Source organism: Solanum pennellii, chromosome 12 (assembly GCF_001406875.1).
Source record: "Solanum pennellii chromosome 12, SPENNV200".
Lineage (NCBI taxonomy): Eukaryota > Viridiplantae > Streptophyta > Magnoliopsida > Solanales > Solanaceae > Solanum > Solanum pennellii.
Window position 1 is genome coordinate 38997980 of NC_028648.1, and position 13395 is coordinate 39011374.

Below are 13395 nucleotides of genomic sequence, written 5' to 3' on the forward strand. Positions count from 1 at the left end.
CCCTGATGACGGACCATAATAGGGTCCGTTCCAACACCCCCAACACCCCACTGTCCAATTATTCGAACTGTCCACCAACGGACACATGCGACGGATTGTCGTTCTCATGACGGTCCGTCCTGCACAAACGTTCTGGTTGTCAGAGGCGCTATTCCTAAGGGCCTCTCACTTTTTCTATGTGTCCTCTTACGGACATATACGACGGACTATCATGCCCTCGACGTTCCGTCCTGCACAACCGTTCTGGTTGTTAGAGACCCTATTGCTAAGGGTCTCTCACTTTTTCTAAGTGTCTTCTTATGGACACATACGACAAACCGTCACACCCTCGATGGTCCGTCCTGCACAACCGTTCTGGTTGACAGAGACCCTGTTCCTAAGGGTCTCCAACTTTTTCCAAGTGTCCTCTTACGGACATCTACGACAGACGGTCATACCCGCGATGGTCCGTTCTGCATAACCGTCATGCCGGTCAGAGACCCCTCTCTTAAGGGTCCCCATACTTTTTCTAACTGTCCCACGACAAAAATCGACGACAGACCGTCATCATCACAATAGTCCGTCCTGCTTATCCGTCATAACTATCAGAGACTTTCCTTCAGGGGTCTCCACATAAACATAGTTTTGAGTAAGACATGACGGACCCCATGACGGACCGTCGTACTCACGATGAGCCATCACCTGGACCGTCGTGTTTAACTGTTACTATAGAAATGTCATTACATCTTGACTGTTTTATTTATTTTGTGTTGTTTTTGCTTGTCTTGTTTGCTCCTTCTAATACTAATATTGATTCTTTACAGATACTATCTCTAATGACACCAAAAACAAGATCGAGTTTATGCACGTGGGCGATCAAAGTCTGTCGCCCCGTCTGCCCGCCTGGTCATTGGCTCTAATGATGAGCGTGACCCCGAGTACGTGCCCCCAGGCACTGCCACTCCATCCCGAGTTGCACGTGCTGCCAGAGGTACGCCCAAAAAGGTAAAGTTCGGCGTAGTCACTGCCTCCCAGTCTGATGAGTTGCGCACACTGACCGACACACCTTCTAGGTCAGCTACTTATAAATAAGGAGCGTCTGGCTCCTTAGGAGTTTCGTGGTCGGAGGAAGTCTCCGAGTCTGCTGAAGTTCCTGCACCGGCCACAGCTGCATATTCTGCCTTGTCTGATGAGGCTGACAGTTCTGAATCCACTCCCGGCTCACCGACTCGTGCTCTCATCCCGGTTGCCGACCAGCTCAACTGGTGGTGTGTCAATGGGTAGTATCAAGTTTATTCAGACGCAAAGTTTCTGAATGATAAAGGAGTCATGAAACGAACCCTTACATTGGAGAGGCGGGTACATATGGGAAGTCTCCCTACTATGCCAGAGATCCATAATCTCTTCAGCAGACACCGACTGGAGTGGACAGCGCGTTCTTTGGGCCGTTATAGTGAAGAGTTGGTTCGAGAGTTCTACGCCTCCTATGTGGCTACTCTCAGATCACAGATTGATAGGCGGGCTGCCCCCGCCAAACTGGACCCACTTGAGCATGTCCGAGTATGTGGAATTCAGGTTGATATGTCCATCTCTGCCATTCGCCGGTATCTATACGGCAAGGATGTTGATGCCAACCGGACCCCTCTCATCGCCGAGTTTGACTACCGGTGGCAAATTGTCAAAGATGGCCAATTCTCGCGTGAGCCATCCCTGAGAGAAACCATCAAGAGGTGGATGGCCCTGCACTTGTCTGTTGATGGAGAGGGTGCCAACTGGGTAACCGAGCCGAAGGGAGCCATCGAGAAGTCTAACCTGACCTTCACAGCTATGGTCTTATGGTTGATTGTCCGCCACTGCCTTTTCCCCACAACCGTTGATAATATAGTCACATGGGATCGTGCAGTTCTTATGGCGGTGATGATAGCCGGGTTTGAGGTGGACTTTGCTTGGCTTCTACAGGAGGTCATGCACGAGAGTGATTTTAAGTTCACAACTACTTACCCTTTTCTGTGCACGATATTTTCTTTATGCAGGTCCGCAGGTGTGCCCATCTGGAACATTGATCAGCTCAAGACTCTGTTGGGCACTGTTGATATCGGCCTCATCAGGGATGAGGCCAATGAGATACGATAGCACAGGCTTGCACGGCTACGCAGGCTGCTTCTGAAATCACTGACACTACCCCGGTCGAGTCTATCCCGGGTAGTAGCATTGCCCCGAGCTCCTCTCGCTCAGCCCTTTTCCCCGCTCTGGTCCCGCTTGCTAGGGTCCAGAACTAGAGGCATAGATGGCTACACTTCTGCATCACATTCAGCCTTGGATGCAAAGGTCCAGCACACAGAGCGAAAGATCGTTGAGGTTCATCAGTGCTTGGACGCTTTTGAGTTGCGCGTGCTAGCCCGGCCAGCCCCTCATGTGGATGTGTCGACTTTTCAAGCTGTGGTAGAGAGTCTTCGAGCAGACATTGATATGATTCTAGAGGCTAGGGTGCCTGAGTCTGAGGCCCCTTCTGCAGAGCCTGCTGAGGACACAGTGATGGCGGCCTTATTTGCCACTTCTGAGATTCCACCACCTCCCCCTCGAGAGCATGCCATGAGGCGTAATGGTCGAGAGGAGGATGAGTCTAGAGCACGGAAGAAGGAGAGATGTGAGATGGTGGCAGCGAGGAGAGCCTCACTTGCTTATGAGGAGGCGCGTCGGATGAGGGTTGTAGAGTCAGCTGCTGGGGCATCTAGCTCCAGAGATGTGGCAATAGCGGGAGGCACTGCTGATAGTGTTGTTGCTTATGAGGACACTATTGAGGGTGTCCAGATTACAGAGGTAGTGGGTTCTGGGGAACCGAACCCATCAGCTTGCTGATCGTCGGCACTTTCCGCCCCAGGTTTGCTTCACCTACCACTCTCGTATTTCAATTTTTTATGCATTGGGGACAATTGCATGTCTTCTTGTTGGGGGTGGGGTAAATGGAAAGTGAGTGCTAGGGTGAAGTCTGAGTATCCCAATTCACTATCCTCTTTTGGGGTTTTCTTGCCTGTGTTCTTTTTCCCCAAAAGACTGATTATTTTTACTCTTGGAACGGCATGTATATATCTTGTGTACATAGTTTAACTCTGAAGCATGATGGCTAAAATGATATCCCGATTAAATGAAAATGATGCATGACTAGGCATAGTAATTGGTAAATGTGTGGCTCTAAGCATGACATAGATATACACCACTGCATGACCCTTAGTCTAAAATTCGAACTAGGTGTCTGATAATCTGGTAGAGTAATGAGATGTCAAGTGAGTGTGAGGAAGATTTGAATAGTCCACTATTTGTACTGAGCTAGAACTTGCCTGGTTAATCCTGCTAAAAGTAAGTTGTAATAGACAATTAGGAAAGGATCATAGGCCCTTGTTCAATATAGCCAATTTTTAGCCTAAATAAAAAACCGAATGAAATTAATCCCTCTTTGATCCAAATGATTTGAGCTTAAAATAGACCTTTCTTTTTCACCCCAATTCATATTTTCTGGGAATAATATGTTGGCCCTGGTCCCTCCTTGGACATGTGCACCTCAGCTTATGCCAAAAGCATAAGTTGAGGGAGGCTAATGCAGTAAACAAACTTTTCATGGCCCTGACCCAACTTTTGGTATTATGTACTTTGACTCATGGCAAAGCCATGAGTTTAGGGTGGCTATTATGAGGAATGCTCTGGAAAGTGGGGTCGAAAGAACAAAGAAAGAGAAAGAACAAAAGTAAAGTGAATCAAGAACCAGTTCAAAGAAAAGTGAAATAATAATTAAAAAAAACAATAAATACAAGCAAGAGAAGAAGAGAGTCACTTACACAAATAGAGAAAGAAGGGAAAATAGCAAGGTAAAAGAATATGAGAAATTGGGCAAAATAAAATGATAAAAAGTGGTATGTTTAGCCGATATGTCAAGGAGGGAAAAAATTTACTAAAGTATACCTCAATATACCCTACCTGACCCTGAGCCTATGTTACAAGCTAAGAAAATCCAATCGTGATCCTAAGAGTTGTATAGCGAACTTAAAGCAGTGAAAATAAGGGCAAGCTTATGGCAATATGTATGAATGAGTTGTGAATTTGTTCTGAGAGTGAGTGTTGAAAAGTATTCCGTATACTCAAAATGAAATCATTGTGTGAAAAATGAGGATGTTGTTTTGAAGTGAGGACACTAGTTGCAATACCGGAAATATTAGCACCTCGGTGAGAATTGAAGAGGATAGGTGTTAGTGCGTGGTGAGTCTTTTTCATGGTCTAATTCCACATAATTCAAGCCTGATAGTGATAACATGCATAAATATGATGAGATTGATCGGGATTGATAGCCAAATGATTACGAAAGATAAAACATAGATACTATTGTACAAAGATTTTGTAGTGAGTCATAGTGCGTCGCTTCAGGACAAACAATGAATTTAAGTTGAGGGTGTCGATATAACGTGGTTTCACTGTATTTTTAATGCTTTTTACTTAAGTTTAGTGTGTGTCCAAAAGCCTTTTTGTATTAATGTTTATGTAAGTTTCTCTTTATTTGCAGGAAATCTGTCTAAAGATGAACGCGGAAGTTTTTGAGCAAGAAATGCAGAAAAGTTACCACCTACGGAGCTTGTGACGGTCCGTCGTGCTTATGACGGTCCGTAGGTGGCATCGTAAAGAATCTGCTGAAGGAAGATGGGGAAGTCTGACCAAGTGTGGGGTTACGAAGTGCATGACGAACCATCGTAGCCATGACGGTCCCTCTTGCTGCTTCGTCGCGATGATCAGAGAAGTAGTCCCAGTACCCAGATTCCAAGAGTTTAAGTGTTATGGAATGGTGACCCTCGATGGACCGTTGTGCCTGTGACGATCCGTCATACCTGCCGTCGATGGTAATGAAGAGAGCAGCAGAAGAATTTGCAAAGTATGGGACGATGCTGTCCATGATGGCCCGTCGTGACCACGACGACCCGTCGCGAGGTCCGTCGACCCAACTGCATTTTGACAAATTTTCAACAAATAGAGTCCTTCTTTGATTAGTTTTTTTTTTATAAATAGTTTGAAAAACCTCGTTTTTGGGGTTAGACTCTCATATAGTTAGACTCTCTTATAGTTAGACTCTTGGTTATTAGACACTTTCATGTTAGATTCTTTGTTAGTAGATTATTTTGATTATTAGACTTTGGATTGTTACACTTTTCTCTGGAGTTGATTGTTGGTGATTTTGTCGATTAATCAAGTAAATTTCTGGATTTTATTATTTCTCAATGAAGTAAGTGCATGAATTATTATATCATGTATATGAATATTGTCATTATTACTGTGGGTAACTAAAACTCCATAACTAAGGTTTTGGGAACCATGGGTGAATAATAAGATAAAATCTAACTAAAATTACAATTCTAGAATAGTGTCTTGCATGTATTGATAATTCTTTCACTTAGAAGTCTTTTTAACGGATGGCCAGAACGCTCCTTAATGCTACTTGCCGGACCAAGGAGGTAGATAATAGGAAAAGAATTATCAACATAGATTTAGTGTATACTATCTAATAGGCTAGTATTGATTGGTACGAGGTAATAACTTAGTCAAATATTGAATACAATGCTTAATATGAGGTAAAGGTAAGGGTTAGTATAGCAACACACGTAGCTGGACGAAGGTGCGGAGTGTTCTATATGCCGGACCAAGGATTTAGAAATACATAACTTATCACTTTGCATGCAAGATACTAGGAAAGAATTGTTATAGTTAGGATTATCAAGTTAGCAACCTGTGGGGAACACTCAAACCCGAGTTACTTTTATTAATTGATTAAACTCCAACATTTGAATCTTTAGTTGTCTACTTTAATTTAGCTAATAATTTTCATTCATTTAGAAATAACCCCCCCCCTTTTTATTGTCGTTGTATTCTAAGGGAATAATTGACTAAATAGTAGTAATAATAGATTGAAGTTAAGTCTGAACTATATTCCTCGTGGGTTTGATCCTAATCTCATTAGTTAGGTTCTTTACTTGATATGACCGATTTACTTCTTATTTGAGAAGAATGTTTGAGCGTATCATTGACCTTGAGGGAAGTCCTAGGAGGTTGATCTTATGTACTCATGATGTAAACGAATTTAATATGATGAGTTATATGTTGATGATCCTATATGATGTTAGTTTCATAGATTAACATGTTATTGGTCTAACTTGATATATATATGATGAAGAACATGCATGATATGAAGATATATGAAATGTTGACATTGCTTATGATCCTTTGTTTGGTTTACTTGATTATGTGGGGTTATGGGTTTTCACATAAGCATTGCACTTGTAGACTTGGGAAGGGGTTGTGAGTAAGGGTCTTTTATGATGTGATGTTATGAACTCTTGTACATGAATTTTTCATGCTTATATGATTTTGATATGATGACATTCATGTTGATGATCTTATTTTCATAATATACATGTTGACTTGACTTTAAGATGATGTTGGTCTTGTGTTGAATATGGACTTGTCTAAGTGACATTATGCCTATTAGCCTGTATATGTTCTTAATTGTGCGTAAAGGCTTTTGAAAGTGTCTTAGCATGATTTTGAACTAAATGTAATTTTAATCATGATTTCAACGGTTTTACTTGCATATGTTTCCATACTTAGTACATGTGGTTGTATTAACCCATATTCTTTCCCTTTTCCTAAACAATATAGGTTCGGGCCATTGAAGTATCAAGGTCGCTTTGCGAGAAGACTTGGACTTTTCCCCAAGTTTGGTTAGGTCCTCTAGTTCGAGGATGGTTCCACGTGTTCTACCTTAGTAGCATTGCTATTGTCTAAAGACATTCATTTCTTTTCAGTTCTCAAAGATACATTGTTGTAAGCCCTATGTGGCAAATATGAATTTGTGTAAGGGCTATCCTTATGTTCTACTTCGCTTTAGATGGTTTAATATGAGACAATTTTATTACACTAAATTCTTACGTATTCGTTATGTTGACTAAACGAGAAGCCTATGTAAGCTTAAAATGCGAGGATTCTAAGCAAACTCCATATATGATATTTAAGAGGTCTATGTATACCTCAATATGTAAAAAGTTTTAATTTTCCACATTTTGACCTATGAAATGTTATGACGATATGCTAAGGGCCAGTCCAGGTCCTCTCTCAGGACGACGACGCTGGTTACGTCTAGGGGGTTCTCCCCATCGTGACATAAACACTTTAATTCTTCACCAAGAAGACAAGAATGTAAATAAATCTTTGTTGTTGTACTGTTTGATAGAGTATCTATTACAGTATCGTTTAATTTTAAACTTGATTAAGTAATTACTAATTAAATAGCAAAAACTCAAAGACGTCTAGTCACCTTAGGCTTAGGGCCTAGGTTATATTTGTATTTGAATATTTTATAAAACACATTTCTATGTTAAATTTAACATATTGTTATTATACAAAATATAATTACATGTACGATTATTCGGTTTGGTTTGGGATTTTTTTGATTATTTTCATAAATTAAAATAATCATCTCAATTTTTCGAAACGGTTATACAGTTAAATAAAAGTCCACAATTTATTGAAAAAATAACATAAATCATTTCGGTTCGATTAGGTTAGATCTGTTTTTCATTTACTTTTGACACCCCTACGTATAACTATTCTCTTCCCTTTATCCCAATATTTTTCCCTACATGATATTTGATACTCATATTAGAGCTCGCTTATTGTAAGTTTGTGCCTCTATGGTCCATTCGGGGGAAACCGCTATCAAGGATTTTTATATCTAGAACTCGAACCGAGGCCTCTAATTATGGGAGCAACAACCTCATCTACTGTGCCACAGACATTGATGTTCCTCTATCCCAATTTAATTTTCTTGTTTTATTTTTGGTTTGTCCAAAATAAGTGTTGTTGAAAATTTTAAAAGTAAATTCAATTCTAACATCCTACATGAAACCACAAAACTCTAAAAAGCATAATATGTAAGTGTGTCATTTAACTTGACATTATTTCACAAGTAGAACTTAAATGCATAAAATTGAATAAGTAGACGCATGGGTCATATATAACATAATACACGTAGGACCCCACGTATGATACAAATTGTCATGTTGGATGTTGTGCTCTATAGTCCTATGAGTCCTAAAGTGTATAATTATCTATTTTTTTCGTTAAGTTTTGTTATTTATAGTCACACAAATATTCAAATGTTATTTTAGATTAGAAGTTATAAAATTTCTTTAATATTATGTTAAGTCAAATGATGAAACATAAATTGAAATTGAGTAATTTTTTTAGATAAATTATTGTTAACAAGCATGATAATTAGAATGGTCAATAAAATAGAATATTTACCAAACATAAAAAGAAATACCAACTTAATTCACTTTTAGTTCTCCGACATTTCAAAAATAGATTTTTGATTTTTTTGATTACTTTTAACATATCAAGAAAATATAATTTTTTATGTATTATCCTTAATATTAATCATTTATATTTTGAGATATTAATTTTTTTTAGTAAAACAAAAATATTATAAACTTTTATATTGAAGCGTGTTTGTTCATAGTAATGAAAAAGTAAATTATCGTATAATTTCATGAATAATCAAAAGAAAATTCAGCATAAATGGAGACTCTGCATATTGCATACTTGACATGACACTGTCATAAGTGACTGCTTTATTTATTTTCCAACTCTAGATATTCCACCGTGATATGACATTGTACTGATCGGTAAAAATATATTGTATTAGATGAGATTATTTTTATTTTAATGAGAGATTTTGAATTTGAATATTCAGTATGAAAAAGTTCTCCGTACACCATGCTTTTTGTCAAATAAGATCCTATGCAGTGCACATTTACAATTATCGAATTTCGATATGAGTATTTATCCCACATAGAAAACAAAATAAAAAGCACTGTATTGAAATTATTGTCGCTTCTTCTCCAATATTTTACTATTTCATTTTGTACCTCGCTTGACAAAAAACAGAGATTGCTAGCAAGGTTCGCCGGCATATTTGCGGAGGATTTTCCCTTGAGAATTCTTCTTCTACTAAAAATAACATTTATGTGCTATCAAAGTTTTATAAGATAATATTATCCCACCATGAAAGCACCCGTCTGGTATGTACAATATTGTTTTTTTTTACGTTTTGATTTCTGTTTCAAAATCAACCAAGTGTGTCTGTTGAATTAAATTCTGAAATTATATATAGTTAAAAACATAATACTATTAGTGACAAATTTAATCTTAGAAATTCACAAACAATTATAGTTAATTAAGGGACAATGCTTCACTTATAGTATGAATAATCAAGTTTATGAATATTTATTGTTGATAAATGTTTCATTTTTTGTAATTCCATTATTTCATTTTCGAATATCTATTGCCTAGATCTTCTGAAATAGGATAATGAATTTGTATTTGTGCTATAATAGTAGTCTTGCTCAGACTTTTCAGAAATGTTGATAAGTGATTGTCGGAGACTCCAAAAGTAGTGTATTTTGAAATATCCGACATACTTGGGGAAACAATTTTAAAGAGTTCGAACAACATAGATTTTAGTTGGCAGGTTTAGATTATTGTGCGCATTTTGTTTAGTAGTAATGGGAAAAATAGAGAATACATTTGGTGATGCCCAAATTTGGACCTCCACAATATAAATTAATCATCAAGTTTCTTTAATTTTGAACGATTTAGAATAATTAGTTCTAACCAAAAAAAAATAAAAATGTTTTTAAGTCACCTTGAATTAATTTTTTCATTTTTTATAATTTTTTAAGTGATGTATATGTTTTATAAAAAAAATGTTAATATAATTAATATAGTTTAAGAATATTAGAAAACCGTTTCAAAAAGATTTTGTTAAATATTTGGTTAAGTAGTTTAGTTATATAATAATTTATATTTTAAATTATTTAGTTTATAATTAAGTTGATTATTTTTGTTTCGTTCATTAATTAATTTGTGTTATTTAGTTTTTAGTCGAGCTATCAAATAAACACAATTTGGCTAAATTATTAACTCTAAATAACTATAATTGAAATTCATATGGTCATTTTCTTAATAGCAATTCTAACTACTTCCAACTCAATTTTGACGGAAAGTCAATTTTGATAGACCAAGTTGTAGGCCTTATTCCTTTCCAACCCATTTCCCAACGCTTGAGTTCTTATCCATTTGTACAAAATCGAGGTCCTCCTTTCAAATCCGTACGAATTCCGAGAGTTCAAATTTCGCATTCTCATTTTCTCCCCTTCAATCAAAATTCTATCTTCCCTCCATATAAACCAATCAGGGGATTACGAAAAATAGAGAAGGAAGCTCGAAAAAAAAGGGAGAAATAGCATTCTGGTAGCCCCAATTTCAAACTCTCTTTATTTTTGGAAGCTCGCAGCAGAGTGTTTAGTTAGAGTTTATCGCAGCGGCCTATCATGTTTTAGTTTCTTGATGGGCTCGTCGCTTGATTTTATCATATGAAACAGTCTTGTTGGGTTGTTAGTTTCCATATTTTTTACTACGAGGTACAATTTTCCTGCTCCGAATATTGTGGTTTGATTTAGTTTGCTATAATTCTAGGTGATTCTGTTGTCGCTATGCCTATGCCCATTAACTAGATTTATATCAAGACGGTTAATTAAAATCTCTACCACGTTCCGTCTAAAATGTGTTTGATGTTCAATCCTAGTTTATTGTCTATGTAGTTGAATTCTTTCGGTTTGCTTGTACCATTGACTGTCCTCTTTACCATTTTGAAATCCCATATGTGTCCGTAGAATCTATCTCTTCCTTGAATAACTAAAACTCTGACTATTTTTTTTCTCTTGTATTTATTTCGTTACATGTTTGTAACTCAATGTAATCTCGTTTCAACTTGGCTTACTTTAATGTCATGTTGGAACTATTTTTGCTTCGTTAAAAATGTAAATGGGAACCTGATTGTCTTCTTCTATTTCGTAAATGTAACTTGAGTTGTTTTGGTGTTGTTTATTAGCCAAATATCTGAACTTGCACGCATCCTGATATCTTGGTTGTATCAAATTTTAGTTTGATATATATCTTTATAATACTTGGCAATCTCTTCTTATCATATCTTTTCGTGTGTCTAGAATTCCGCTCACTGTTTTGAATGCTTTTTGACAACATGAGTTTCTAATTCCTGCATCTTGATATGATTTAGGCTACTGCTAATCCTTATCTTATTTTCTGTGCATAAATTCTCGATTGAGTCCCTTGGAATTTCTTCCTTTCCCTTTTATCCTCGAGATGAGCCATAGAGGCTCAATTCTTGTCCATTGAGTCCACCCTTACTGATTGGAAGCTGATGAGCACAAAAAAGAAGCAAAATTTAGTACAGAAAAGCTGAAAACAGTTTGTACAATATGTATACTCTGATATACAAGTTGAGGTGCAGTTAATACAAGGCTAAAATTGAAATACAGGTTGTCGGAGTCGAAGAGGTTGTATACGTTGATGTTTAGGAGCAAAATTAGGCCTAAAGCCATATTTTTGTGTGGGTAAATCACATAAAGATGCAATATGAAAAAAATATTTATCATTTATGTCAATATAATTTTTTTAACTAAACATAACAATTTTTTAGAATTAAAAAATTGTATGTCTATCTTCCTTCACCTCTTTGTCTGCCTATTTTTTCTCTTCCTCATTTTTTTTCTCCTTCTTCTTCGTCTCTTCCTGTGTCATTCTTTCTCTTCCTCTTTCTTTTTTCTTCTTTTTTTTGGAAACTTTTATTTAAATAATGTTTTTAATCAGTTTTTTGCCTATATTTAACTAAATTTAAGCAAAAACACTACGAGAAGAGAAATAGAAAAATCAAACAAACGTACAATATCATGTTCTCAAATAGAAATTTTACATATTCAAAATTATAGAAACAGTTCACCATTGATAGTCATTATAAAGATTTAAATTTTGAATTCATTATTAGAATTTTACGAATTTATGATTAGTTTGGATAAGTTAATTCTAAAAATAATTGAAAATGTCGTTTGGAGTTTATAGCACAATATTAAGAGGGTTTGGTAAAGTTTATTATTGATTTTAGGAGAAATATTAGATTGAAACTCAGAAAAGGTGAAGTTTATGGAATGGTATCGTGGTTGTATTAAAGTTGTATTAGATATGTTTTATAATTTCACTAAAATCACAAACAATATATTTATAATACATAATACAAACTTCACTCCTTTTTTTGTGATATCAACCAAAATAATTTAATTAACACACTTGTAGTACATTTATAACATATGCACAATACATTTGTAACACATATTGCAAACATCATTCATGTTCTTAGTGATACAAACTAAAATAATTTATCGAATACATATGATACATGTTTTATTTAAAATTAATACAAATTTAATTCAATCTATAAATTATAGTCTAGTCTTGCGATAGTTACGTTTTTCATTTATTGTTAATTTTATCTTCTAATACAACTTTAATATGTGTGTAATATATTTTTTATTCAAGTTTAATTCATTTGACAGTTTATTATGTTTCTTCATTTTTTACAATTAGAATACTTATCTAATTAATTATATAACAACCTGTTTAGTAGGTTCGAGCAGTAAAATTATATTGATAAAAACTGACTGGGTCGACGGACCACGCGACGGACCGTCATGGTCACGACGGNTTGCCCTTGCTTTTCTTCTCGTGATCGTTCGGGGACGAACGATGGGTAAATTGGTATCTCTTGTAACAACCTGTTTAGTAGGTTCGAGCAGTAAAATTATTTTGATAAAAACGGACTGGGTCGACGGACCACGCGACGGACCGTCATGGTCACGAAGGCCCGTGATGGATACCGTCGTCCCATACTTGTGTAAGTTCTTCTGCTACTCTTCTCATTACCCTCGACGACAAGTACGACGAACCGGCATAGGCACGATGGACCGTTGAGGGCCTTCGTTCCAAAACACTTTAACTCTGATATCTGGGTACTGAGATCGACTCTCTGAACTTTGCAACGGAACTGCAGCACGGACCGTCGTAGACACGACGGACCGTCACAAACTTCTTTACTGAATTTGACTCTCTGAACTTTGTGACGGACCTGCAGGACGGACCGTCGCAGATACGACGGGCCGTCACAAGTTGCGTAAACCTAACTGGGTCAGATTTCTGCTAAAGGTTTTAAAGGGGTGTTTTGGACTATTAATGACAAACTTTATGAAGTTAGTGGGGTAATGTGTATAATTGAGTTAGTTGAGGGTTAAAGGAGATAACTTTAAAATAAATAATGGGTTACTTTTATCATAAAGAATTATATGGTAATTAGGGTAAAAGAAAAAGAATCTGGAGAAGAAAAAGAAAAAGACAGAGANAAAATGGTTTACTTTTATCATAATAAATTATATGATAATTAGGGTAAAAGAAAAAGAATCTGGAGAAGAAAAA